Source organism: Phyllobates terribilis, unplaced genomic scaffold (genome assembly GCF_046119375.1).
Source record: "Phyllobates terribilis strain yellow unplaced genomic scaffold, ASM4611937v1 Scaffold_94__1_contigs__length_6153435, whole genome shotgun sequence".
Classification (NCBI taxonomy): Eukaryota; Metazoa; Chordata; class Amphibia; order Anura; family Dendrobatidae; genus Phyllobates; species Phyllobates terribilis.
Genome location: NW_027362854.1, coordinates 3,617,028 through 3,644,003, shown reverse-complemented (window position 1 = coordinate 3,644,003; position 26,976 = coordinate 3,617,028). Strand labels below are relative to the sequence as shown.

The 26,976-nt window shown below is 45.9% G+C and overlaps 3 non-coding genes and 1 pseudogene across 3 annotated transcripts; all 4 read right to left on the bottom strand.

Moving 5' to 3' along the window:
- Nucleotides 1-1,413: 1,413 nt before the first annotated feature.
- Nucleotides 1,414-1,603, bottom strand: LOC141197907 (U2 spliceosomal RNA). Its single transcript, XR_012269927.1, has one exon. It is a non-coding gene; the product is annotated as a U2 spliceosomal RNA (small nuclear RNA).
- A 6,168-nt stretch (nucleotides 1,604-7,771) lies between these two features.
- Nucleotides 7,772-7,972, bottom strand: LOC141197945 (U2 spliceosomal RNA; annotated as a pseudogene).
- Nucleotides 7,973-18,688: 10,716 nt separating this feature from the next.
- Nucleotides 18,689-18,877, bottom strand: LOC141197987 (U2 spliceosomal RNA). The gene has a single exon (XR_012269986.1). It is a non-coding gene; the product is annotated as a U2 spliceosomal RNA (small nuclear RNA).
- A 6,597-nt stretch (nucleotides 18,878-25,474) lies between these two features.
- On the bottom strand, nucleotides 25,475-25,667 carry LOC141197875 (U2 spliceosomal RNA). The gene has a single exon (XR_012269901.1). It is a non-coding gene; the product is annotated as a U2 spliceosomal RNA (small nuclear RNA).
- Between the last annotated feature and the right edge of the window lie 1,309 nt (nucleotides 25,668-26,976).

Below are 26,976 nucleotides of genomic sequence, written 5' to 3'. Positions count from 1 at the left end.
CAAGATTTCTTCCTTCTTCACTTCAAGGAGTCCAAACAAAATCTCCTTCACCACGAAGCTGAGGGTAAAGATTCCTTCTTTGCCTTCTTCCACATCAATCTGGATTCCAAACTTCACTCGAGCCTCACCGGGCCCAGCGTATCGAATGCGTCCCATTATCGCTAGTCGTGTCTACTGGCCAACTCCTTATAGCAGCAAGTGGCTTAAGCCATAAAATGGCGATGCCACAGGGCCAAGAGTTAACGCACAGACAGCCAAATGACTAGACCCATTACAGATCTGAGCCAAAAGGCCGAGAAGCGATAACCAGAATTGGTTTCGAACTACGGAGCCACCCAAGGATCCTGAAGAGTCCATTTGTGGAGATGAGCTCCTGGACTCCCGTTAAGAAGACATGTTGTCAACCTCTAGATCCCTTACATGCCTGCACTTTTCGGCTTGCTGCTGCTGCAATCCACGCGTTTTAGATCTGCATAACTCCACCTCTTTAAACACAGCACCCTCACCCCCTGCTGTTCCCACCCGCCTCAACACCGTTGGAAGGGAGGAGAACCAATTAAGACGGGGGGTGGGGTGGAACGAGCAGCTGTCTACCCTTAGCAGGAGGGCTGCTGATTACTTACCTCTCCTGCTGCTGCTGGCTGTCCAGCAGCAGACTGAAGGTGGCTGCTGCTGTGCGCAGGTATATAAAGGCTCAGAGCCTATTATGACACGCGCAGCCAGCGTTCCATTGCCACATTCCATCTACTGCAGGCAGGATACCTGGCTGGCTGAATGTCGCTGAGAAGCTCACAGAGACCGCCATAAGCAACAGTTTAACAGAATGCCACAGACTAATCAACCAAACTTTTTGGGTTGGGTTCTCTTTTATAGTCTGCAGGCATTAATTGAAAGAAGTCAGTGTTCCAGCAGAGGGAGACAACGTTTCAGAAAAGGCATTGTAGCAAACCAAAAAAGAAATTTTAAGCGCAGCAGAGTAACCAGCGCACATACCTGTTAGCTCAGGTGAGTTTAAAAGGCTGCTGTTGATAAAAAGGGCATTTGCTAAATAGATGGTGTGTGTGCAACAATCTACTGAAAGGTCAATTATATTGTGCAGCTTATCTCACCACCTGTAGTTATTTAGGTGAAAGCTCCAAAATGCTTGCCTAATATGTCTGTTTATCCAAAAGGAAGTAAAAAGGGAGAGCTAGAAAGATAGCATTGCGTTACATTACATGGCAATGCAATGCACAGTTGCTGAAGTTGAACCAAAATGAGCTTGTCATCTGGCTTCTGCAACTTTGAACATGAAAAATCCAATGAGGAGAAGAAAAGCAAAGCCAAAGAGTCCATCCCAAAATCCGACAAACAAGCAAAATGAACAAAAAACATTGAATTCAATACTTTCTGATTTTAGAAACTGCATTAAAGAAGGGGTGCACCGGTCCTGGAGATACTGCAATACCAGGTCAATGCGTGGAGTGGACAGAGCAAGCTCTTTTTCCATCTCCCTGTTCTAAAAATCCATTTAATATATGGTCCCCAGATAGGGGACGTATCAGATATTAAACTGATAAGAACAGATCAGGTTTCAACATAATTTATTAAGTGCGTAAAAGATGGTTTACAATCAAAAACAACAACACAAACAGTACGTTATTAAAACACAGAATTCCACCCATAAAAACCCCATATACGATTAGCATCCCTCCTCCCAATACATTTGACATCCCTCAAGTAATAAATATACATCTGGCTAAAAGCAATTTTAAGACAATCCTTCACAGAAATAGCATCACGTTTAAAAAGTAAAATATTGCGTGCCTTCCAAAGGGCGTCTTTAAAACAGTTAATCATACACCAACATATACAATACTGTTGAGGGGTCGGACATTTAAAAAGGCCATATAAAACATATTCATGGTTAAAATCTCTTAAACCGCAAGTCCATTTTAAAAGAATCCCAACTTTGTGCCAAAGTTCCTGTGCAAATGGGCAATTCCACATAAGGTGCAAGGTGGTTTCGTCATTAACACATGAGTCTCTGGGGCATTTGGCTCTGGCCACCAGGCCTCTCCTGTGTTGAAACTCTCTGGTGGGGAGGCACTGGTGGACCACCATCCATGCGATGTCCTTATGTCCATTTGCTAAGAATTTCCCGAAGACATTCTTCCAAACTTGCTTCGACCTCTCTTCTGAGAAATTTACTATGGGGGTCACATCTTCATTCCTCCTCAGAAAAGATAAAAGCTTCTTGCGGTCTTTAAAAATGTCCATATTAAAATCACCAAGGCTATAAAATCGAACAGTCTTTTCTAAGATTGCTTGGTGTTTGGGGGGGCATAGTAAAACAGGGGAATTCAACGACAACTTAAACCATCTTTTAAAAATCATCCCACAAGTATATTTTAAAAAATAACTTAGCGCACTATTACCATTAAAATGTTTGAAACAAAAGCAGAAATAATTTAAATGCAAATAAATATGTAAATCGGGGACATCCCTTCCGCCTTTCATTTTATTCTTCCTCATTATTTCTCGCCTTAATTTTTCCATTTTGGAGTTCCATAAAAACATAAAGATCATCCTAGTCATTTTTTTAATTAAAACATCAGAGGGGGGGTACACCATAGCTATATACAGTATGAGGGGTAACAACACTGATTTTATAATTAAAATTTTCCCCTCCATTGTTAGGGACCTCAAACCCCAAAATGATATTTTCTTTGACATTTTTTCTATGACATTCTCCCAGCTTTGAGTTCCCACATTCTCCTCGTTAAAAACAACTCCAAGAATTTTTACATTGTCTCGTTTTATAGTGAGCTGCGGGAGTTGGGCGGTGTCCCAGGATCCCAAAGTCAGACATTCAGATTTATTTAAATTAAGTTTAAAACCGGATGCCTGGGAAAAAAAATCAATGCGCAACACCGCCCTCCGGAGGGAAGCAGGGTCCACGCACACAACCGTCACGTCATCCATGTAGCCAAAGACTCTCACATCACTGCCACCTCCGCCTGGAACAGGAACCCCTCTAATCACTTTGTCTTTCCTTATTGCGCTCAGCAGGGGCTCCATGGCGCAGATGAACAGGATGGGCGACAAGGGGCATCCCTGCTTCACTCCGGACTCAAGGGGAACTCCATCTGTTAAAAAGCCATTAAGAGAAATTTGACTAAAACAATTTTTATATAAAATCTTAATACAATTTAAAAGCATATTAGGGATACCCATTCTTTTTAAAACTCTAAAAAGAAATCTATGAGAGACTCTATCGAAAGCTTTTTCAAAATCTAGGGCTAAAAGAGCTACATTTTGACCCCGGTCTCTGGAATACCAAATTACATCCCTTAATACGTTTAAAACCTCTGAAATACTTCTGCCTGGTACACTACAAACCTGCTCAGGCTGGATTAGTTTGGCAATGACACTCCTGAGCCGGTCTGCAACCACCTTAGCAAGTACCTTGTAATCAACATTTAGGAGAGTTATGGGTCTCCAATTCGCTAGAGTACTGCGGTCACCTTTTTTATATATCAAAGACACCACTCCTCTCCTCCACGAAAATGGCAACTGTTCACAAATAAAAACTTCTTTAAAAAGCATAAAAAGGTCCTCTTTTAAAATGTCCCAAAAAGTAAGGTAAAATTCTACAGGTAGTCCGTCACACCCAGGTGCTTTACCCTTAGAGAAACTTTTAAAAACATAAAATAATTCCTCTAAAACAATATCGCATTCTAAAAACTCCTGGTCTGTAAAATTTAACTTAAAATCGAGATCATTAAGAGCATCAGATAAAAAGGACTCATCTATACACTTTTTACTAAAAAGATGCTTATAAAAGTTAAAAGTAGCATTCAACATTCCCTGCATAGATGTTTCACCCTCTAGATTTGTGATCACTTCTCTTTTATCCATGACTTTTTTGAAGAAGAAGCGAGAGCACTTCTCCCCCTCCTCCAAGTGCTGCACTCTAGAGTTAAAAATAATCTCTTTCCCCTTTGTGTCTATGCAGTTCTGAATTTCAGTTTTTAGGCTAGCAATATCATCTCCCACCTCCACCCCTAGCTCTTTGAATTTAAAAAGTGTTTGTAGTTTGGTGTTAAGATCACTAAAACATCTTTTTTTCTCTCTAGCTTTACGTCTCCCTGCTTTTATAAAAAACATTCTGACTTTTTTTTTCAAATTTTCCCACCAGGTTACCATAGGGGCATCAGAAGGTTTTTGTCGCCGCCAGGCTTGATAGGCTTTACCAAAGTCTTGTCGAATCAGAGGGTCCTCCAGCAGGTATGTACTTAGACGCCAGAGGCCCCTGTTGACCCTCTGTTCATCCCGGTATTCTAGATGCACCTCCAAGCCCTTATGGTCAGAAAATATATTTGATGTTAAAACACATTTTACAGGGTTAAAATCATCTGATAGGAAAATAAAATCGATCCTGGAGGACACCCCTCTTCCGGACCACGTATAACCAGGGTCCGTCGGCAGGAGTGACCTCCACGCATCGCATAATTTAAAATCAGTTATAAAATCTTTCAATAGATGACATGACTTATCCAATTTGCGTAAAGGGTCACCCCCTGCTCGTTGTTCACTAGCACAAAGACAATTAAAATCACCCCCTACGATCAGGGGAGATGACCCAGTACAGTACAATGGCAATATCCCAAATAAATTAATTCTCTCTTGCTTATCAGGGGGAGCATAAATATTCATTACACGTAGGGTAAAACCATTAAATTTAAAATGCACTAAAACCACTCTGCCTGGTACTATTTCTGTGACAGCATTTATAGTAATATTTCTCCCACGACAGAGGAAGCCCACCCCCGCTGACTTGTTGTCATTGGAGCCAGACCAGATGGAGGGCCCCAGTCTCCAATCTGTCTTGATATCATTATAATTTAGTGCATGTTGTATCCCGCATTCCTGTAATAAACATATGTCAAAGTCAGTGGTTTCTAAATACTTGAATAGAGCAGCCCTACGAACTGGGCTCTTTAATGACCTCACATTCAGTGAGACAAGTCTTAATGTGGGCATTCATAGGTCAGGGTGGTGGATCTTCCATGAGGACACCTGACTCAAAGCCCTGTATATCAAATTGCTCCAGGACATCCGGGCTAGAGGACCCAAACGACTCGATATTCTGTGAGCCGGCGGTTGCCCCCTCGTAGGTCACGGTTCCCAGCCACATTCCAGGAGACGCTGGGGCTTCGACATTCCGTCTCTTTTTCGGGGCAGACTCCACTAGGTCACTGGTGCAGTCCTCCTCTTCCTCCACCTCCTCCAGGGGGGGAGACTGGTCCATCAGGACAAGATCAGCAACACAGATTTCCTGATGTTCGCCACCTAGAAGCAAAGCCCCCTCATCTGGCTGGCTAATCGCCCTGGAAGATCCTGAGGCCATCGCTGCGTGGTCCCCTGTAGCCAACCGCACAGGGGCACCACCCTCCAGCCCAACAGGATCGGTATCGGGAACCATCGATACGGAGGATACCCTCCCAGAAGGAGGACCCCCCTGCTCCGGTCCATGCGAGGTCCGCCCATCGTTAAGGGACTTCGATGCAGGTGCCGCCCCAGAGGGGCCTCCGGCTCCCTGCTCCATCCCAGCCTTCTCGCCCTTCGAACCGCCCTCCGACGCCGGCCTGCCAGTGAAGACCGGTGGGCGCATCGGCTCAGCTTCAGAAGATGCAGCTTCTGCGTAGGTCCTGGTCCTGGTCCTGTTGGGGCATCCTCGGAACATGTGCCCCGCCTCACCGCAGAGATTACATTTCCTCCCAGCGGGACAGTCCTTCATTAAATGTCCGTAACAGCTGCAATTATTGCAGCGGTCTACTTTCCTGCCCGTGCAGGACGTTTGGGTATGACCCATTTGTCCACAGTTCCTGCAACATACTGGCATTCCAGGATAAAATAAGTAGCCTCTGCTCTTACCGATTACGAAGGTTGAGGGAGGGTGTAGCATTCCTCCCACTCCACTAAGGTCCCTCTTTAGACGGGCCATATACCTTCTCTTGCCGCACCAGAAGCCTACCGCGTTCTTCACAGTACCCAGGTATCTCAGATCATCACAATAGCGGGTAAGGTAGGTCGAGATGTCTGCAGGTTCCACAAAGGGGTTCGGGAAATGCACCACGATGGGGATCTCGTCATAAGCATACAAGAGACAAAAGGTTAGTCCATCCAATTCATCTAAGTAGTTTTTCTCGTTTACCTTTTGTACGAGTTGCTGACAGCATCCCTGGCTCTTGAAGGTGATGGTGTATGTCCCCTTGTACTCGTTGTCCTGGAAGCAGAATATGTCTTCCCGCCGAAACTCCAGAACTCCAAGAAGAATCCTATGGCAGATGTAGTCCAAATTCTTCTCCATCCTCGATGCTGCTCCAACTTCAATCCTCACGGTGTTCCGCATCCGGGCATCACCCGATGAATATGTGAGCGTTGCCGGCATCCTTCACTCAGGAACGTACCGACTCTTCTCTCTGAAAGGCGCAAGCCTTCATGGGATCCCTTCCCGTTGCTCCCGGACTAATCCTTCCTCCCAATAGCAGCAGGGGGGTTAAGTCCCTCCGAAGAGGAACGATCCCCCAAGGCCGAGAGAAAGGGTACCAAGAGCACCTCACAGGCAAGACCACACAGGTAAACCTGATAGATCGTGCCAAAAGGCCGAGAAGCGATAACCAGAATTGGTTTCGAACTACGGAGCCACCCAAGGATCCTGAAGAGTCCATTTGTGGAGATGAGCTCCTGGACTCCCGTTAAGAAGACATGTTGTCAACCTCTAGATCCCTTACATGCCTGCACTTTTCGGCTTGCTGCTGCTGCAATCCACGCGTTTAAATCTGCATAACTCCACCTCTTTAAACACAGCACCCTCACCCCCTGCTGTTCCCACCCGCCTCAACACCGTTGGAAGGGAGGAGAACCAATTAAGGCGGGGGGTGGGGTGGAACGAGCAGCTGTCTACCCTTAGCAGGAGGGCTGCTGATTACTTACCTCTCCTGCTGCTGCTGGCTGTCCAGCAGCAGACTGAAGGTGGCTGCTGCTGTGCGCAGGTATATAAAGGCTCAGAGCCTATTATGACACGCGCAGCCAGCGTTCCATTGCCACATTCCATCTACTGCAGGCAGGATACCTGGCTGGCTGAATGTCGCTGAGAAGCTCACAGAGACCGCCATAAGCAACAGTTTAACAGAATGCCACAGACTAATCAACCAAACTTTTTGGGTTGGGTTCTCTTTTATAGTCTGCAGGCATTAATTGAAAGAAGTCAGTGTTCCAGCAGAGGGAGACAACGTTTCAGAAAAGGCATTGTAGCAAACCAAAAAAGAAATTTTAAGCGCAGCAGAGTAACCAGCGCACATACCTGTTAGCTCAGGTGAGTTTAAAAGGCTGCTGTTGATAACAAGGGCATTTGCTAAATAGATGGTGTGTGTGCAACAATATACTGAAAGGTCAATTATATTGTGCAGCTTATCTCACCACCTGTAGTTATTTAGGTGAAAGCTCCAAAATGCTTGCCTAATATGTCTGTTTATCCAAAAGGAAGTAAAGAGGGAGAGCTAGAAAGATAGCATTGCGTTACATTACATGGCAATGCAATGCACAGTTGCTGAAGTTGAACCAAAATGAGCTTGTCATCTGGCTTCTGCAACTTTGAACATGAAAAATCCAATGAGGAGAAGAAAAGCAAAGCCAAAGAGTCCATCCCAAAATCCGACAAACAAGCAAAATGAACAAAAAACATTGAATTCAATACTTTCTGATTTTAGAAACTGCATTAAAGAAGGGGTGCACCAGTCCTGGAGATACTGCAATACCAGGTCAATGCGTGGAGTGGACAGAGCAAGCTCTTTTTCCATCTCCCTGTTCTAAAAATCCATTTAATATATGGTCCCCAGATAGGGGACGTATCAGATATTAAACTGATAAGAACAGATTTTTTTTTTTTTTAAACCATTCAGTTTAGTTTTTTAGCAAACAGTATGAATTTCTCCAAAATTTGCTACTTAAAACTTCTCATCATCATGGTTCTATTTATTCAGCAGTAGTATAAGACGAAATATAATCACAAGGGAACATCCTTTACGTAACACAAATGCAGAAACTTCAAGGAATCACAAAGAAAAAAATCACTGGTATTTGATAAGGTAATGCCACTTTTTAAATTTCCAAATCCCTTCGGCATCTGTGCCACCACCGCCTCTGCTGTCCAACTTATATATCAGGTATAGTCTTGAAAGAATAAGTCTAACACATTCATTCACTGATAAAGATTTCCTCTTGAAAAGTCCAAGGTTCCTTGCATCCCACAAACTCTCCATCACACAAGCCATTATCAACCATAAAATTCTATCTTTAGACCGACTACACGCACCAATTCCAAACATCGCCACACGCCAATCCACAAAATTCACGCCTGCTAAACCCTTACACAATCCACCTACACACTTCCACACACTGTACGCGTACTCACAATCCCACATAACATGCCTCACAGTCTCACAACCACCACATCCCACTCTCGGACACACATCTGTTCTTATCAACTCTCTTTTCTTCTGCACTTCTCTCACAGGTAAAATATTATGTAAAGTCATCCACACCACATCCTTCTGTTTGTTTGACATCCCAAACGTATCTAACTTCTTCCATGCATCTGAAACCTCATTCCCTCTCAGCCCAACAATATTACACTCTACCTCATTTGCACTCATTCTTTTCACCACATTCTTGGTCATTCTAAAATCATTCATTCCCACACTCAACAAATCATGCTTTCTCACAAATTTCTCAATCACCTCATACCAAACAGGACACTTAAAGGCCACAGGCACACTCGCATCTCTCTTCCTCCAGCATAACCCATACAACATCCATCCAGCAGAATAATTAGCCATAAAAGCACCTTTATTGCCTTTACCCAGCAAAATAACCACAGTCTTAATATAATTAAGACCTAAAAAAACTTCAATATTGGGAAAGGCCAGCCCACCATGCTGACAAGCCTTAAAAAGGCTCTCCCGCTTCAACTTCTCCATCTTACTACACCACAGGAATGTGAATACCAACTTCTCTATTCTCTTAATTTTCCTGTAAGGAGAAGGAAAAACAGTCGCCACATAAAGCAGGATAGGGAGAATCACTGCTTTGATAATTAATACCTTACCACGCAGAGTCAATTCTCTCATTCGCCAAAAATTCAATTTACGTTCAACCCGCATACCACACTCTTCCCAACTTTCATTCCCTTTTAAGTCATCATTAAATAATACGCCCAAAATCTTGATTGCACCCACTTCACACTTTACACCATCCATACGAATACTACTATCTCCAAAACATTTAAAACTACATTTATTCCAATTTACCCTAAAACCAGACGCACCAACAAAAAAATCCAAAAGCAATTTAATTCTACTCAAAGAAGCCATACTTTCACTCACAACCACAACATCATCCATATAACCTAACACTTTCACATGCTTACCACCACTACCAGGCACCAACAAACCTCTCATCATTTTATCCCGTCTAATCAAACATAACAATGGTTCTATTACACATACAAATAAGACGGGGGACATAGGACACCCCTGCCTTACTCCTGACCTAATCTTCACTTTGTCACACAGCCACCCATTAACCAAGAACTCACTTGACACACAATCATACAATGATTTTACACAATTCACAAATTCTCTAGGAAACCCCATTCTTTCCAGTACTTTAAACAAAAACACATGCGAAACCCTGTCAAACGCCTTCTCAAAATCAATAGCTAAAGTCATACATTTCTGCTTTCTATCCTTGCAATCCCCAATCATATCTCTCAACAATAACAAGTTATCACTCATACTTCTTCCAGGCACTGCACATACTTGGTCCTCCTCCACAACACTACCAATCACTTCACGCATACGATTTGCCAGTAACTTACTGTAGACCTTATAATCCGAATTCAGCAGTGTTATTGGTCTCCAGTTTTCCAAACGTTTCCTCTCACCCTTTTTATACACAAGCACAACCACTCCTTCTTTCATTGATTCACACAACCTACCATTCACCCACATATACTTACATACTTCAGTCAAATCTGTTCCCAAAACTTCCCATGCTTTCACATACAACTCTACAGGTATACCATCTTTTCCAGGAGTCTTACTCTTTTTAGCACTCCACACCACATTCTTCACTTCATCCAGAACTACATCCTCACACAACAGATCACGCTCCTCAGAATCAAGTTTTTTCTCCACACCATTCAGAACATATGACACAAGCCCAGAGTCAATCCATTTCTCATCATACAACTTGCTATAAAACCTATTCACTTCTTTCAGCACATCCTCACCCATACAGTTGGTTCCACTTTCATTCACAACTTCATTCATATCAGTCTTCCTACCATTCATTTTTTTAAAAAAGAACCTCTTACACTTCTCATTTTTCTCCAGGTGCTCAATTTTAGTACGATATATAATTTCCTTTCCTTTCTCATCCAACACATGCCTCAATTCATTCTTAGCCTCAGTAAGTTGATCAGACATCTCCAAACCACTTGCAACACACTTTCTCAACCAGTCAATCCGTCTATTAAGGTCATTAAACCTATTCCTATATCTGGCAGCTTTTCTATAGCCCCACTTTTTGAAGAAAGTTTTAAATTGCACTTTCACCCAGTCCCACCAGTCAAGAACACACACAAAATCCTTCTTACGCATTCTCCATCTTTCATACTTTACATTAAACTCATTCATCACCTCATCATCCTCTAACAGCCTTGCATTCAACTTCCATACCCCACCGCCATACACTTGGTCACCATTCGCACAAAACACGCCTCTCAAACATTCATGGTCCGAAAAAGGTACCTTTTGTTGAGAAAAATCCAAACATACCATATTTTTAGAAAATAACATTAAATCAATTCTGGAATGAATCTCACCATGGTCAGCATGGTATGTCGGCGGTGGTGGCATGCCAAGAACAACAACTGCTGCATCTAAAAAGGAAAAATCACAAATTAAATGGGACAATTTCTTTCCTGTTATGTCACACTTTCCTTCTGTGACACAATTAACGTCCCCAACAAAAATAGTGGGAGATTTCCCTGGAAGAAAAAAACTTAATTTTTCAAGAAGAGCAAGCCGCTCTTCCTTCCCTGTAGGGCAATATAAATTAATAATTCTGACCCGCCACCCTCTATAACTCAAAAATGCAATTAAACATCGGCCCACCTCCACCACAATATAACTATCAATAGAGATTTCTTTATTCCCAACTAATATCCCCACCCCATCATTTTTATTATGATTAGACCCTGACCAGATATGCTGTCCGTAAGGCCAGTCTTTGTCACAAGGAGCATCCTGAATCCCACACTCCTGAAGGCAAAAAACATCAGCACCTAAATGTTTCAGGTAGTCCAGAACAGTTGTTCTTCTGATTTTAGATCTGATCTGCCTTACATTTAGGGACACTACATCCCAACCAGATTGGCAAGACATTAATTAAAGAAAAGAAATACATGACTCAATGTTGATCACACCATACTCATCCATTATCATCAGACTGGGAAAGCACCCCAAAGGTGTTGATGCTCTCAGGGATGCCAAGGTAAGGAGCATCAGGGGAGAAGACATCCTGCGGGTAAATGCGGTCACTTGCAGGACTGTCGCACCCTCCGCTGGCAGGTGAGTACTGTAACATACCTGGCGGCGTCCTTGCATGGTGGTCCATCTCCCACTGTGCAAGAGGGCGCACTTGATCTCCTGTCCAGAATGTCTCTCTGGCTTCCCTCCATGCTGTCTGTTTGTGTCTGTTTCTGCTGCTTAAGGGCGGCGCCCGATCACTTCCTGCCTTTTGTACCTGCTGTGGGTCACACCCCTTGTGCGTCCTCAGCCTATTGCTGTCTGTCACTTGGTATATAGCTCAGCAGCTCCCTTCTATCCCTGCCTGAGCATAGTGTTTCCTTCAGTGTGTGCTTGCACTCTGAAGGTGCCAGGTCCCGTCTCTTGTCTCCTGCTTTTTGTATCAGTTCCCGTGTCTGAACTGAGTCCTGTATGTCTCCTGCTTTGCGGTTTCAGCTCCTGTGTCTGAACTGAGTCCTGTATGTCTCCTGCTTTGCGGTATCAGCTCCTGTGTCTGAACTGTGTCCTTTTTGTGTTCTCTGGTCTGTCCTGTCTGAACACGCTCCTTGCCTGTTCGTTCCGCCTTCTAGTGGCCGATTTCCTAGACCCGCTCCTGCGTCTGGTCTGTCCTGTCTGAACACGCTCCTTGCCTGTTCGTTCCGCCTCTCTGGGGGCCGTATTCCCAGACCCGCTCCTGTATCCCTCTGCAGTGTCGGTCTCCTCCGTACACTCAGTTCCAGTCTGAACTCTCTCCTGTCCTTTACCTGTTTTGCCTCTATGTCCGTTCCCTTCCTTTTTCTGCAGAGTCTGAACTCGTACCTAACTCCTGCTTGTTGTCTCTGCAAGTACTGTGTGAGTATCTGGCTCTGTCTTTCCCTTCCTGTCTGTTCTGTGTGAACAGAGCCCTGTCCTCCCTGCTCAGCCTTGTCTGCACTCTAGCTGTGCTTGCCTGTAACCCTCTGCCTGTATTGTTCCTGAGTCCCGGTGTGTACTGGGTCCTATCCCGCCTGTGTTCCTACCTGCTAGTGCCTCCCTGTCTGCACTCTAGCTGTGCTTGCCTTTACCCCCCTGCCTGCATACCCGCCTGCCTGCATACCAGTCGTGCCTGCCTATACCCACCAGTCTGTGTGCCAGCCTACCAGCCTGTTCCTGTATTCCCCTGTGTGGGTCAACAGCCGTGTCCGGGGTCTGTCCTGGAGTAGCACCTGGTCCCTCTGCTCGGTTCCTCCTTGGTGCACTGGCGTCGTATGCCGTCGTGCGACCCTGGTCGGATCGGGTGAATACTTAGTCACGCCCCTCCAGGCATTCCCTCTCCGGCACGGTCCAGTGGAATCACTACCAATCACACGCACACGCCGCTTAGCCCGGGCGTGTGCATAACAGCATGCTCAGGCCATGGTTCCCGTTGAGCCCCACGGCCTTCGCTCTCTGAGAAGTTTTCCAGCGAATACATGCATTAAAATAAATAAATAAATTTTTTTCCCCCCTTTAGCTGAGTTCCAGGCGAATTACGCACCCGTCCAGATGGATCTATCAGCTCTCGTTCCTGCGGATCCGCCACGTTACTATGGGGATCCAAGACAGTGTCGTGCATTTGTGGAGCAATGCATGCTACACTTTAAGGCCTACCCTCTCTATTTTCCTTCCGATTGGGCTAAAGTGGCCTTTATGATTGACTACCTAGCGGGTGATGCCTTGAAATGGGTCACCCCCCTATGGGAAGCATGGGATCCTGTCATCCTTGACCTGCAGGCCTTCCTGGTGGCCTTTCGTATGGTCTTCGAGGACCCTAACTCTGAAGCCCCTGCTGAAGCTTCACTTCCCAATATCCCGGAGCAGCCCCGACGGGTAATGTGTGTGGGTAGCGCAATAGTCCTCCAGCCCAATGAGACTACTGCCCACCCAGAATCCTCACAGGGTGACTACGCTTTCCGGAATACTTCTCTCAACCTCAAGAGGCAGTCCAGACGTGCTAGACTTAGAGGCAAGCCGTCACGCCAGGGTCTGTCCTCCCTGAGACCTCCTGACCCCAACCTTGAAGTCCCTACTGAAGCTTCATCTCCCTGTATCCCGGAGAAACCCCAATGGGTAATGTGCGTGGGTAGTGCACCAGTTCTCCTGGCCGAAGAGACTTCTGCCCATCCAGACTCCACACAGGAGAACTTCCTGCACCCGGCATCAGATGCTTCTTTCTCTTTAACCGGTGTGCATGTCCAAGGATGCTCCAAAGCTGTGGTTACCTCAGAGTCTGTGCACCTCTACTACCTGGCGGAGGATCCCCTGTTGCCTCCTGAACCCTCCGGGATACCACTCGATGACAAATGGAGAGAGACTTCTCTACACCCGGTACTCAATACTTTGTCCGCTTCGTCCTGTGAGCCTGACAATGGGTACCCCAAAGTGGTAGTTACCTCCGAGTCTCTACACCCCTCCGACCAGGCGGAGGATCTCCAGTTGTCTCCTGAACCCTTTGGGGTGCTACCTGGTAGCGAAAGGACAGAGACTCTCCTATACTCTGTACCTGATACCTCGCTCGCTTCGTCCAGTGAGTCCAACTTAGTGTACTCCGAAGCAGAGGTTACTCCTGAGTCTCTACACCCCTCCGACCAGGCGGAGGACCTCCAGTTGTGTTCAGAATCCTTCGGGGTGCCACCTGGTGGTGAATGGACAGAGACTTTCCTATATCCTGGATCTGATACCTCGCTTGCTTCGTCCAGTGAGTCCGACCTAGTGTACTCTGAAGCAGAGGTTACCCGTGAGTCTCTACACCCCTCTGACCAGGCGGAGGACCGCCAGCTGTCTCCAGAACCCTTCGGGGTGCCACCTGGTGGTGAATGGACAGAGACTTTCCTATACTCGGTACCCGATACCTCGCCTGCTTCCTCCAGTGAGTCCGACCTAGTGTACTCTGAAGCAGAGGTTACCCGTGAGTCTCTACACCCCTCTGACCAGGCGGAGGACCGCCAGCTGTCTCCAGAACCCTTCGGGGTGCCACCTGGTGGTGAATGGACAGAGACTTTCCTATACTCGGTACCCGATACCTCGCCTGCTTCCTCCAGTGAGTCCGACCTAGTGTACTCTGAAGCAGTTGTTTTCTCTGAGCCTCTGCACTCTTCTGACCCGGCGGAGGACCTCCAGTTGTTTCCTGAATCCTCCGGGATACCACCAGATAACAAAGAGACAGTGACTTTTCCTCATTATGTACGTGATAACCCGTCTATTTCTTCCTGTGAGCTTGACAAGATGTACCTCGAAGCAGAGATTACCCTTAAGTCTCTGTCCCCCTCCAACCCAGTGAACGACTGGCCCTCGAATTCCCTGCGGAAGATTCTGGCAGGCCTGAAGAAGAGGGGGCGTAAGGGGGGAGGTACTGTAACATACCTGGCGGCGTCCTTGCATGGTGGTCCATCTCCCACTGTGCAAGAGGGCGCACTTGATCTCCTGTCCAGAATGTCTCTCTGGCTTCCCTCCATGCTGTCTGTTTGTGTCTGTTTCTGCTGCTTAAGGGCGGCGCCCGATCACTTCCTGCCTTTTGTACCTGCTGTGGGTCACACCCCTTGTGCGTCCTCAGCCTATTGCTGTCTGTCACTTGGTATATAGCTCAGCAGCTCCCTTCTATCCCTGCCTGAGCATAGTGTTTCCTTCAGTGTGTGCTTGCACTCTGAAGGTGCCAGGTCCCGTCTCTTGTCTCCTGCTTTTTGTATCAGTTCCCGTGTCTGAACTGAGTCCTGTATGTCTCCTGCTTTGCGGTTTCAGCTCCTGTGTCTGAACTGAGTCCTGTATGTCTCCTGCTTTGCGGTATCAGCTCCTGTGTCTGAACTGTGTCCTTTTTGTGTTCTCTGGTCTGTCCTGTCTGAACACGCTCCTTGCCTGTTCGTTCCGCCTTCTAGTGGCCGATTTCCTAGACCCGCTCCTGCGTCTGGTCTGTCCTGTCTGAACACGCTCCTTGCCTGTTCGTTCCGCCTCTCTGGGGGCCGTATTCCCAGACCCGCTCCTGTATCCCTCTGCAGTGTCGGTCTCCTCCGTACACTCAGTTCCAGTCTGAACTCTCTCCTGTCCTTTACCTGTTTTGCCTCTATGTCCGTTCCCTTCCTTTTTCTGCAGAGTCTGAACTCGTACCTAACTCCTGCTTGTTGTCTCTGCAAGTACTGTGTGAGTATCTGGCTCTGTCTTTCCCTTCCTGTCTGTTCTGTGTGAACAGAGCCCTGTCCTCCCTGCTCAGCCTTGTCTGCACTCTAGCTGTGCTTGCCTGTAACCCTCTGCCTGTATTGTTCCTGAGTCCCGGTGTGTACTGGGTCCTATCCCGCCTGTGTTCCTACCTGCTAGTGCCTCCCTGTCTGCACTCTAGCTGTGCTTGCCTTTACCCCCCTGCCTGCATACCCGCCTGCCTGCATACCAGTCGTGCCTGCCTATACCCACCAGTCTGTGTGCCAGCCTACCAGCCTGTTCCTGTATTCCCCTGTGTGGGTCAACAGCCGTGTCCGGGGTCTGTCCTGGAGTAGCACCTGGTCCCTCTGCTCGGTTCCTCCTTGGTGCACTGGCGTCGTATGCCGTCGTGCGACCCTGGTCGGATCGGGTGAATACTTAGTCACGCCCCTCCAGGCATTCCCTCTCCGGCACGGTCCAGTGGAATCACTACCAATCACACGCACACGCCGCTTAGCCCGGGCGTGTGCATAACAAGTACTCTCGTCTGGGTTTTTTATTGGCCAGTTCAGGAGTATCATCATCATCAAAAGACCTCCCAGAAGTAAAGTCTCCTTGGCCACCATCCCTGGCCACCTCTTCGTCTGTAGCACCCCAGGACAATGCAGGGGTTCGAGCAAGAGACACATCCATGTCACCCTCACCACATATTTCGGACTGATGAGGGAGGTCCACATCCAACTCGGAGATCTCCATACTTGGCCCAGCAGGGGCTGGAGGGTCCAACAGGGTCTGGGCCTCACCCACCAGATCTTCAACCTCAGGGGGCTCCGTCTCCTCATTGATCTCTGCAGTAGTCACCTGTGGGGTAACAGCAGGGACAGTAGGCTTACCTTTGGTGACTTCGGAGAAGGACCTAGGCTTGACTTTAGCCTTACAATCTCGAATCACATGTCCTTCCTCCCCGCAGGCATCACATACCACCGGGTTGGAACAATCCTTCGCCAGATGACCGTACTTGTTGCACTTTCTACAGTTTGGCAATTGTTTGCAGAAATCCTGGATATGCCCGAACATGTTGCATCTCCTGCAGAACAATGGCGCCTCGGGAAAAAACAGATATCCAGAGTCTCTTCCAATTGTAAAGTTCAGGGGAGGATAGTGAATACCTCCAGGACCATGAGGGTCTATCCCAAACCTCACAAAGTATTTATACTTCCCAGTCCACAGCCCTTCTCCATTTAAGATTTTATGGGAGAATTGCACAAAAATGCAGTGTCTTCTCAGGAATGCAGTGATATCATCCCGGGAGATAAAGGGGTTGTGCATGAATACTACCACCGGGATATCCCCCTTAGAGTAGAGTACAGTGAAGATAAGTCCATCCAGCTGAGGGTGCTCTGAAAGGACTTGAAGAGTTTTGAAAAGGTTTTGGCAAGCCGCCATAGAAGAAAGCACCAAGACGTACCTATGCTCCCTTCTGAACTCCTGCAAACAGATGATCTCCGACTTCTGGATCTTCAGGATTTCATAGAAAATGGCGTTGACCAGGTATGACAACGAGAAATGGTCCTTCTTCTCCTCAGAGACCTCGATACGGAAAGCATTCTTGACCCGGGGATCCCCGGTCCCAGCAAAGCGAAGCTTGACACCCATGGTCGCTTCAGGAATCGCCTTCTCGTTTCCTCCTCACTCTCCCCCTATAGCAGCATCCAGCTTAAGCCACCGAAGTGGCGATGCTGGAAGGCCGAGGGCTAGTACACAAGGAACCTCTTGTCCAAACACTAGGTCTGAGCCAAAAGGCCGAGAAGCGATAACCAGAATTGGTTTCGAACTACGGAGCCACCCAAGGATCCTGAAGAGTCCATTTGTGGAGATGAGCTCCTGGACTCCCGTTAAGAAGACATGTTGTCAACCTCTAGATCCCTTACATGCCTGCACTTTTCGGCTTGCTGCTGCTGCAATCCACGCGTTTTAGATCTGCATAACTCCACCTCTTTAAACACAGCACCCTCACCCCCTGCTGTTCCCACCCGCCTCAACACCGTTGGAAGGGAGGAGAACCAATTAAGGCGGGGGGTGGGGTGGAACGAGCAGCTGTCTACCCTTAGCAGGAGGGCTGCTGATTACTTACCTCTCCTGCTGCTGCTGGCTGTCCAGCAGCAGACTGAAGGTGGCTGCTGCTGTGCACAGGTATATAAAGGCTCAGAGCCTATTATGACACGCGCAGCCAGCGTTCCATTGCCACATTCCATCTACTGCAGGCAGGAAACCTGGCTGGCTGAATGTCGCTGAGAAGCTCACAGAGACCGCCATAAGCAACAGTTTAACAGAATGCCACAGACTAATCAACCAAACTTTTTGGGTTGGGTTCTCTTTTATAGTCTGCAGGCATTAATTGAAAGAAGTCAGTGTTCCAGCAGAGGGAGACAACGTTTCAGAAAAGGCATTGTAGCAAACCAAAAAAGAAATTTTAAGCGCAGCAGAGTAACCAGCGCACATACCTGTTAGCTCAGGTGAGTTTAAAAGGCTGCTGTTGATAAGAAGGGCATTTGCTAAATAGATGGTGTGTGTGCAACAATATACTGAAAGGTCAATTATATTGTGCAGCTTATCTCACCACCTGTAGTTATTTAGGTGAAAGCTCCAAAATGCTTGCCTAATATGTCTGTTTATCCAAAAGGAAGTAAAGAGGGAGAGCTAGAAAGATAGCATTGCGTTACATTACATGGCAATGCAATGCACAGTTGCTGAAGTTGAACCAAAATGAGCTTGTCATCTGGCTTCTGCAACTTTGAACATGAAAAATCCAATGAGGAGAAGAAAAGCAAAGCCAAAGAGTCCATCCCAAAATCCGACAAACAAGCAAAATGAACAAAAAACATTGAATTCAATACTTTCTGATTTTAGAAACTGCATTAAAGAAGGGGTGCACCGGTCCTGGAGATACTGCAATACCAGGTCAATGCGTGGAGTGGACAGAGCAAGCTCTTTTTCCATCTCCCTGTTCTAAAAATCCATTTAATATATGGTCCCCAGATAGGGGACGTATCCGATATTAAACTGATAAGAACAGATAAGGTTTCAACGCAATTTTATTGATTCAAAAGTATATTTACAAAGGTTTTAAAAAAGAACATTTATAACATTACAATAAAATGATAAAACATGATAATAATCAATTCAAGTTTTTTGTAAAAACACAATTTACCATCATAAAACCATTGTAACAATTAAGAAAATCATAATTACAGATGTACTTGGGTTTATTTAATTACCACTAATTGTGTTCCATAATTGTACACACCACATAGAAGCCGCTTCTTTTGCTCCATACAGTTTTTTATCTCTGAGATAGTAAATATACATTTCACTTAAAGCAATTTTTATACAGTCTGTTGAATCAATATGATCATGTTTGAAGAGTAAAATATTTCTAACTTTCCACATGGCATTTTTAAAACAATTAATAATAATCCAGGCAACTCGGAATTGTTTAAAATTTGGACACTTAAAAAGACCATAAAATACATAAAAGTGATTAAAATCTTTCAGGCCACATGCCCATTTTAAAAGTGGGCCTACCTTTCTCCAAACCTCCTGTGCAAAAGGACAATTCCAAAAGAGATGCAATACAGACTCACTTTCCCCGCATATATCTCTTGGACATTTGGCTCTCGCCACCAGCCCCCGCCTATGTTGAAACTCACGGGTAGGGAGGCACTGGTGGACGATAGCCCAGGCAAGGTCCTTGTGTACATTTGCAAGATATTTCCCGTACACATTTCGCCACACCGTTTTGGACCTTGCCTGTGAAAAATTGGAGACAGGAATTGTGTCCTCAGAGTGTCTGCAAGCAATAGATACCTTCCTTTGGTCCCCCAATATATCAGGCTCCAATTCCTGGAGACCTAAAAGTCTGACCGTTTTCTCAAGTATCACATACTGTTTAGGCGGGCACAGGAGCACAGGAGAACTTAAAGGTAGGCTAAACCACCTTTTAAAAATCATTCCTGCTGCATATTTTAAAAAATAACTAAAAATGCCATCAGATTAAAAAACCTTAAAACAGAAGCAGAAATACTTTATATGGAAAAAGGTAAAAAAATTGGGTACATCTTTACCTCCATTAGATTTACATTTGTACATCAGATCTCTTTTTAACTTTTCCATTTTTGAACCCCATAAAAACATAAAAACAATTCTTGTTACTTTCTTGATTTGTAAATTGGAAGGGGGAAACACCATTGCAACATACAACATAATGGGAATTAAAACGGCTTTAATAATTAAAATTTTACCTTCCATACTAAGGTTCCTTAAATTCCACAATGAGATCTTTTTTTCTATTTTATCCATTGCAGAATCCCAGTTAGGGTCACCCTCATTGGCTTGGTTAAAAATAATTCCTAAAATTTTTATGTGATTTTTCTGTATCACTATCCCAGGGGTCAAAGAGGAGTCCCATCCCCCCACATTAAAACAGTCACATTTATCTATATTTAATTTAAAACCTGAGGCTTCACAGAAAAATTGTGTGTTTCTCAATACCCTCCTCAGAGATGTGGAATCTGGACATAGTATGGTAACATCATCCATGTAACTTAGGGCTTTAAGTTGCATACCCCTACTCCCGGGAATAGGTACCCCTTTAATTACTTTATCTTTTCTCAGTATGGTTAATAGTGGTTCCATAACACAGATAAAGAGCAGTGGTGAGAGAGGGCACCCTTGTTTCACCCCTGATAATAGAGGAACCCCCTTCGTTAAAAACCCATTTACAGAAATTTGACTAAAACAAGAATGATATAAAAGCATAATGCGGGTTAAAATTTTCTCTGGAAACGCCATTTTTTTAAGAACCATAAAAAGAAATTCATGCGATACCCTGTCAAAAGCTTTTTCAAAGTCTAAGGATAAAATAGCAAGGTTTTGACTTCTCTCTTTTGAATACCATATGGTATCCCTAATTATGTTGAGGGACTCAGCTATGGTTCTTCCGGGAACACCACATACCTGGTTAGGGTGAATTAATTTGGCTATAAAGGGTTTTAAACGGACTGCAATAAGTTTAGCTAAAATTTTATAATCAAGGTTTAAAAGCGTAATAGGCCGCCAGTTTTTAAGTTGGCTCCTATCCCCTTTTTTATATATTAAAGATACCAGACCTCTCCTCCAAGATGGGGGTAATTTATTAGTATTAAAAGCTTCTTTAAACAATAAAAACATATCGTTCTTTAAAATTCCCCAAAAAGTCAGATAAAACTCAATCGGTAGACCGTCTTCCCCAGGGGCTTTCCCACTGGAGAAACTTTTAAAAATCTGTAAAAGTTCCTCACTGGTGAGATCCCTAGATAAAATACCCTGGTCTAAAATATCTAACTTAAAATCAAGGGAATTAATAGCATACTCTAAAAAGGATGGATCTATAACTTTAGTGTTAAAAAGAAGTTGATAAAAATTAAAAGCTTTTCCTAACATACCCTTAATATCATTTTCACCTTCAAGATTTAGGATTGCGTCCCTCCTCCCCATTACCTTTTTGAAGAAGAATCGGGAGCATTTCTCTCCTTCCTCCAGGTGCTGTACATGGGAGTTAAAAATTATTTGTTTTCCTTTTTCATTAAGAGCATTTTTTATTTCAGACTTAAGATTTGCAATATCATCATCCACATCAATACCAACTTCTTTTAGTTTAAAGAGTACTTGTAATCTCATATTAAAAACATAAAACCACTGCTTTTTCTTTTTTGCTTTCATTTTCCCTGCCTTAATAAAAAATTATTTAATCTTAGGTTTAATGCTCTCCCACCAATCCAGCATTGTGGCGTGGGGGTCTCTCTTTGATTGCCAGCACTGGTAGGCCTGCACAAACCTCTTTTGAATATCAATATCCTCTAGGAGAGTTGTATTTAATCTCCATGGGCCTCTTGAGGTATTTTGTTCCCCTGCTAACTCTAAAAACACAGATAAAACTTTATGATCAGAGAATAAATTAGATAAAAGAAAACATTTACAAGGTTTAAAGGCAGTAGAAGCAAATATGAAATCAATTCTAGAAGAAACTCTTCCATTGGACCATGTAACACCTGGATCCGCCGGCAAGAGTTCCTTCCAGCAGTCCTGTAATCTAAAATCATCAATTAAACTTTTCAACAAATAGGAGGTACGGTCTTTACGATTCACATCCCCACCCTGCCGGGATTCCCCATCACGTAAACAATTAAAATCTCCTCCCACTAGCAGGGGGGTTGACCCAACACAAAATAATGGCAATATTTCAAGTAAATCCGCCCTTTCCTGCTTCCCAGGAGGAGCGTACACATTTAATAAACGTAAAGAAAGTCCATTAAAAACAAGATGTATTAAAATAGCTCTGCCAGGTATAATTTCAGTCACAGATTGAATGATGGTAGAATGTCCACGGCAAAGTAGTCCAACTCCGGCAGCACGACAGTCATTAGCACCGGACCACACAGAAGCGCCCAGTTTCCAGTCTTCTTTTAAGTCCTTATAATTTAAATTACTCTGTATACCACATTCTTGTAGAAAGCAGAAATCAAAGTCCAATGTCTCTAAATAAGAAAATAAAGCAGCCCTACGTGTAGGGCTCTTTAGGGACCTCACATTTAGTGAGGAGATTTTAAGAGGAACAGACATTAAGAAGAATCAGGATCTGAAGATGGGAAGAAGTCAATACACGGCACCTCCTCCTCCGCATCTCCAGGGGTCAGGATTTGTTTAATATTACCGGGATCTGAAGCAGGCAAAAAGGCATCATCCACTTTTGGCTCCTCATCTGGACCTCGACATCCGTGTTTTCTTTGGATATCAGGTTGCTTTACGTCCTCCCGTTGCCTTTTCAGAGGCTGGGAGCTGTCCATCTTTTCCAAGTCCTGTGCATCTGCAGTCCTCATGGCGGTCTGGTCTATGGAACGGGTGTCATCCCTCTGGGTCGTCTTGTCCTCTGGTCTGGTCACGGAACTACTGCGACTTCTGGTTCGAGGACCAGGGCTCGACTGGGTCTTAGCCGGGTCCTTTTTACTTCGCGCCCTAGAGGTCTCTCTTTCCGACACACTGGTTGATCGATTAAGGAGCGTACCCTTTTTGCCCTTACCCAAGATCACCGATGATGGTGTGGCGAATCTGGGTGCTTGCTTAATCGGGGTACTAGAGGTCTCCTCAGTTCCACATAATGCCGGTGGTGCATTCATGCTGGATGAGGACCCTTCCTCTTGACTCTGAGATACGGCAACATCTAGAGCCAGAACATCGATCAATTCCACAGAGAGCGAACCCTCGGTTAATCTTATGGAACCCCTACGACCGTCCTTCTGTGGAACTACCAGCGGGCCCTCTGGCGGAGCCGTTGAAGGATTTGGTCCGGACCCGTCAGCGTGCGCCAACCCAGGTCCAGGGGCAGGTGTAGTAATACTCCCTCCGAAGTATTTTTGGATAGTCAGTTGACCTGACTTAAACATGTCATATGTTTTTGACTTTTTGCTCGGACAATTCCTGAAGGCGTGACCTGCCTTCCCACATAGGTTACATACGATCTCAGAGTCACACGTAGCGGAGGTGTGCCCACTCTTACCGCACTTGTTGCAAAAGACTACATGAGCCCTTGTACAATTTTCTCGTGTATGCCCATATTCATGACAATTCCGGCATTGAAGGGGCATTCCTGGGTAGCGTAGGAATCCCCTGACATTACCAATGGCAAAATTAGCAGGCGGGTGGTGAAGACCACCAATGCCGCTCTGATCTGGATGGAACTTCACCAGGTATTTCCTCTTCCCATTCCAGAAGCGCTGGGAGTTGAGGATATCATGTGAGAAGCGCACTGACTTGCAGTAACGCTTCAAAAAGGTTTCGATATCGCCCTCAGAGACGAATGGGCTGTACATGAAGATCACCAAGGGTACTTCCTCTTCACCATACAGGAAGTCAAAGCTCAGCCCGTTCAGTCTCTCATCGTCCTTGTCCGCAACCATCAGTGCTGCATGGATATTATCACAGCATGATTTAGCCATAAAGGAAATGGTATATCGCCCACGGAATTCCTGATCGTAAAGACACAGGATCTTATCTCGCTCCAGGTGGAAGAACCCAAAAAGAATCTCATGCACGATGTACTGCAGATTCTTCTCATGGCGCTGGCATTCATCCACCATGATTCTAATGGACTGTCGCAGTGGAGTCTCCCCCACCGCAAATCCAAAAGAAAAAGGCATTTTCGGCCCTCAGGGACTAAGCCCTCCCCCAATAGTAACAAGGGAATGAATCCCACAAAAGCAGGAACAAACCCAAGACCGAGGGAGGGGTACCCCAAGAACTTACACAGCCCACTAAGCGATAAAGCTCAGCAAAGGAAAACGCCCTTATTTCCTCGGGTCGCCCCGAAGACAAGACGCGATCGCTCCCCGTTGTCCGGGGACTAAGCCGACCTGCCAATAGCTGCAAGGGGGTGAAGCTCCCTCCGTTAAGAGAGAGCGATCCCCCAAGGCCAACAAGTCGGGTACCCCAGGCACCTCCTAGCCGAGACCAAGGCAGCAACCGTTAGATCACTGCACCTGATCCTAGCCAAAAGGCCGAGAAGCGATAACCAGAATTGGTTTCGAACTACGGAGCCACCCAAGGATCCTGAAGAGTCCATTTGTGGAGATGAGCTCCTGGACTCCCGTTAAGAAGACATGTTGTCAACCTCTAGATCCCTTACATGCCTGCACTTTTCGGCTTGCTGCTGCTGCAATCCACGCATTTTAGATCTGCATAACTCCACCTCTTTAAACACAGCACCCTCACCCCTGCTGTTCCCACCCGCCTCAACACCGTTGGAAGGGAGGAGAACCAATTAAGGCGGGGGTGGGGTGGAACGAGCAGCTGTCTACCCTTAGCAGGAGGGCTGCTGATTACTTACCTCTCCTGCTGCTGCTGGCTGTCCAGCAGCAGACTGAAGGTGGCTGCTGCTGTGCGCAGGTATATAAAGGCTCAGAGCCTATTATGACACGCGCAGCCAGCGTTCCATTGCCACATTCCATCTACTGCAGGCAGGATACCTGGCTGGCTGAATGTCGCTGAGAAGCTCACAGTGACCGCCATAAGCAACAGTTTAACAGAATGCCACAGACTAATCAACCAAACTTTTTGGGTTGGGTTCTCTTTTATAGTCTGCAGGCATTAATTGAAAGAAGTCAGTGTTCCAGCAGAGGGAGACAACGTTTCAGAAAAGGCATTGTAGCAAACCAAAAAAGAAATTTTAAGCGCACCAGAGTAACCAGCGCACATACCTGTTAGCTCAGGTGAGTTTAAAAGGCTGCTGTTGATAACAAGGGCATTTGCTAAATAGATGGTGTGTGTGCAACAATATACTGAAAGGTCAATTATATTGTGCAGCTTATCTCACCACCTGTAGTTATTTAGGTGAAAGCTCCAAAATGCTTGCCTAATATGTCTGTTTATCCAAAAGGAAGTAAAGAGGGAGAGCTAGAAAGATAGCATTGCGTTACATTACATGGCAATGCAATGCACAGTTGCTGAAGTTGAACCAAAATGAGCTTGTAATCTGGCTTCTGCAACTTTGAACATGAAAAATCCAATGAGGAGAAGAAAAGCAAAGCCAAAGAGTCCATCCCAAAATCCGACAAACAAGCAAAATGAACAAAAAACATTGAATTCAATACTTTCTGATTTTAGAAACTGCATTAAAGAAGGGGTGCACCGGTCCTGGAGATACTGCAATACCAGGTCAATGCGTGGAGTGGACAGAGCAAGCTCTTTTTCCATCTCCCTGTTCTAAAAATCCATTTAATATATGGTCCCCAGATAGGGGACGTATCAGATATTAAACTGATAAGAACAGATTTTTTGATTGAATATATCTTTTATTAGCACAAAAAATAAGTTAACAGACAGTGTACAGTGCCGCAGCCCAGTACACACAGAATTCTACATCATATTTACATAGCATGAGGATACGACTCACTAACTAGACACATCACACCCCTATGCTACACAAAACACTCAATCTGAAAGAAAAAGCATGTCAATCAATACAGTACGACGAACCGTGATAAGGGATGGGGATTGGGAAAAAGGGGATGGGGAGGGGAAAATCACAGGCCCGAAGCTTTATTGAAAGACAAGACACATAAGGGGAGAGGGGGAGGAGGGGTTTAGTCCTCATCCTCGTCCTCCGGACCGTCCATGATGGAATAGTCTCTGAGCAGGCTGTGGATCAGCCTGCGGCAGTCCTGGATGGACATCCTCTCCCTCCTCAAGATGAGCCGGTTCCTGGCGACCCAAACGGCATCCTTGAAGCAGTTCATAAGGCGCCAAGCCTCCTGGATGGCTCCGACGGTATGAACCCCAGGGAAGAGTCCATAAAGCACAGAATGGTGCGATAGGCTCGCCCTGGGGACAGAGTTCCTCAGGTCGTCCTCAAGTGCAGTCAATAGGCGCTGTGCAAATCCGCAGTCCCAAAAAGTGTGCAAAGATGTTTCCTCCACGAAGGGGCACCTTGGGCAGTACCGGGTCTTGCACAGGTTCCGGGCATGCATGAATGACCGGACGGGCAGTCCGCCCTGAATCGCCATCCACGACAAGTCCTTGTGCCCGTTGGTCAGCCTGTCAGACGACACATTTGTCCACACAGTCTCCAGCGTGTCCTGGTGAAGTCCTGTGATGTTCTCCACGTCATCCTTGGCTCTGATTAGCTTGTGGATAGTTTTGGGCTTCCACAAGTCGGGCTTGAGTCCCTCCAGTTGATGCTCCCCCACAAATCGAACGACGTCTCCGTAGAACCATGGCGTCGTCCAGTTGTAGGGGAAGGAGCTGTCCCACTTGTCCCAGCCGAGTCGCCTCCAAAGAGGAAGCAGGAAGAAGCGAGACATGGACCTGCCCGCGGAGCCATTCTTGACTTGCAAAGTCCGGCGGACACAATCACACACAAAAGAGGATCGCAGGAGGGTGGGGATATCTGGAACGCCCTTCCCACCCTTGCGAGGCTCCTTGTACATGACGGCCCGCCTGACTCTGTCCATCTTGGAACCCCAGACAAAGTGAAACACTGTCCTGGTAATGGCCCTACACACAGTGACGTGTGGGGGCCAGGCCTGCGCCGTGTACTGCAAGACGGGCAGGACCTCATTACGCAGGACGAGTGCCTTACCCTCACAAGTGAGGTGTCTGAGGCTCCAGAGTCCGATCCGTT